Below are 3,205 nucleotides of genomic sequence, written 5' to 3'. Positions count from 1 at the left end.
AGTGTGCGCATCATTGTTGTCAATTGACACCTCACAGGTAGAGTAGAAAAGCATATCTAAGATGAGTTCTATTGAGCTCATGATGATGGCTACACACAAGATGATGAAGGAAGGATCTATGGACAAAGGATTTATTGATCAGTCTATTCCTATTTTGCACAGACTTGTCCTAGAGTGCAAATTTGACAAAGGAGCAAGCCCATCCGACAAGCTTAAAATAATCACAGAGCACATTTCTAAGGACTTTCAATCTTTATAGGAGATATCAAACTGACAGGCACTGGAGAGGTTTACACAAGCTAAGAGAGAAACACTTGATCAGATGATTGAGTCAGAGAAGAAGGAGATTAATGATAAGTTGAAGTTGATCGATAATTCTTTGAGGCAATGTACTAATATTTACAAAATATGCTACAACACGGGTTTACTTACAGCAAAGACAGATAAAAGGATTAAGGATACTCAAGAGAAGATTGTAGGTATAGTTAAGTCTTTTGATGGTTCAAATTCTTTGACTACATCTATTGATGATCAGATTTTGGTTTTGGAAGCTCAAGTTTCAACTCTTGAGAGGGATAAAGACAAAATTAAAAGGAGAGCTAGAGGTCTTAGAGGATTAGTGAGTCCCCAGTTGGACTTATTAAGTGTACATAAGGAGTGTATTGATATGGTTGGTAAGCCCACACCAGCAGAGCTCAAGGATAAAGAATCATATGCCCATATACTCAATGGACTTGTATCTTCTTTCGACACACTCAAATCAGGTTGGGACGCCTATCTAGAGATTTTGGAGAAAGCCTATCCAAAAAATTTCAAATATATTCAGCATCGGTAAGGTGTTTTGGGACATTCTTTGTACAGTCTTTCATTCTTTATCTCGATTTTTGGTATTTGTTTTTGTCATTTATGTCAAAGGGGGAGGTATAGGTGAAAAATATATTCTTGGAATTGGGAGATATGGAGGTATGGAGTATTTTGTTCAAGTCATGACCACATATGGATATTCAGCTCAGGGGGAGCAGTCTCAGGATGAAACCGATAGATGGAAACCATTATCATTTTTCACATGAGTGTTACTATCAATTCCAAAGGGGGAGATTGTTGGAAATTGACATTCATTTGGTTGGTTTCAATATGTTGTAATTGATGGCAACATGTTCCGACTTCATATTTTGGTTTGGTTGTTTACCGACAGACACTTCAGCGGTAGGAGACATGCTATGAGTACCAGTATTGTAGGCCGACATGACTTCATCAGGATACAGGTATAAGAGGCCAACATAATTTGGGAGATCCGACAATCTGCAATTGATTTTGATATTTATGTATTTATGTAATTGAGCTGACATGTATATTTATTTTTGTAATTATCTATGTAAGCCGATATAAGGCATGAAGGATTGCAAGGGTATATAGGTTAGTTGATTAGATCATTTTATGATATATAAGGATGTGTAAGATGTGAAAAAGATATAAGAGATGTAAGGATATGTGAGATATGTGAGAGAGATCATGTATGTGAGGACATTTATGTAAGAGCTTATTTCGGTAAGGGTTTAGGGTTTCGAATTGGAATAGGCAGAGCTTAAGTGGAACTGTATTCAGGCATAAGAGATGCTATCATTGTAGTTCACTCATTCTTTCGGATTGTAGTCTGAATTTGTATGTAGTCAGTGAGACTCTTTTTGTGATTAGCAATGTGCTCTAGGCCGTAAGCCTTCCTGCATGTGCAGACCCCCATATTTTGTAATATCTCTTCATATGGCCAGTGGATTGATATTGTGGGTCACAAATCCCACCATGGTTTTTCCTCTTTGAGGTTTTCCACGTGTAATTCTCTATGTTATGGTATTCATTTGTGTGATTGTCTTATTGATTGCTTTACTTCTTTCAATTCTACATGTACTAGTTTACCAGTTTGTGAATGCATGTTTTAATAAGGTTAAAATTGATCATTCTGGTAGAACACTGATTCACCCCCCCCCTCTAGTGTTATTGGATTCTAGCACTTTTCATACATCATATCGTCACTCTACCAAAATCATTACTCAACCTATCCACTATCATTTTCATCCATCAATCCATTACTATTTGCATTTGCTATCATGGAGAAATATCGAACATCCGAAGCTACGTCATGAGCACACATCCAAGCACGAAATAATCAAATCAAAGTGGGCATTTGATTTGCATTTGTGTTATTGTTTTCATGCTTGTTTTGATTTTATCACTCTAACTTTGAGGTGTATGATGCATTGTGTTTGTTTGGTTAATTAGCTTTTTTCTAGCCCTTAGTTTAGCACACACATTTTGCATCCACATTTTCTGGCACGCCTGGTGGGACCCACTTCACAAGTCATTTTAACATTTTTTGTTGTTTGAGTGTGTTTTTGACAGATTTTGAGCACTTGCAAGCAAAAAAAGTAGAACTACACTCAGATTTTCGCCACAACGGAAGTCTATTTTATCAATCCTGAGGCTTCCCAAAACAACAGGAACACGCTCTAAAGCAATGGGGACACAAACTAAAACCATAGGAACACTACCTAAAACAATGGGTTCACATTCCCGTAGCTGGACATAAGGTATAAATCTCCATTTTAAGTTTCAAGATTTTTGTAAATGATTTTGGAATTTTTCTGCACAGTGGCGGGAACACATGAAGTAGCGAGAAATGTGAAATAGTGGGGATGCACCCTGAAACCGCATGAACACAACAAAAACCAACGGGTTTGTATTTTAGCTATTTTCATAAAATTTGTAGTTTTGTCTAATCAAAATTTGCAAGTTAAGTTGTAGTTTGAAATAGCGAGTTTGCACTGTGAAACGGTGGGTTCGCCCATTATCATTTACATAATTTTCTAGAATGTTGTTTTCCTACTAATCTGCTAAATTGTATGTTGGATGACTTAATTTTTGCAAGTTTGCACTCTGAAATAGCGGGAACGTGAAACAACGAGAATGTGCCCTGAACTAGCAAGAACGTGACTTGAAACAACGAGTTTGCACTGTGAAACCGTGGGCTTGCTCATTATCATCTGTATAATTTTCTAGAATGCTATTTTAGTAAAAATCAACTAACTTGTGTGTTTTTGGATGGTATTTTACTAATGTTTGTGCAAAAAATCGAGCGATAAGAAGACCCCACTTTTTAAGCATTAACAATTGATTGCAAGACCGTTAAAGAGGGGTTTTGCAAAGGCAA

Source organism: Cryptomeria japonica, chromosome 11 (assembly GCF_030272615.1).
Source record: "Cryptomeria japonica chromosome 11, Sugi_1.0, whole genome shotgun sequence".
Lineage (NCBI taxonomy): Eukaryota > Viridiplantae > Streptophyta > Pinopsida > Cupressales > Cupressaceae > Cryptomeria > Cryptomeria japonica.
This window is presented reverse-complemented; position numbering follows the sequence as displayed.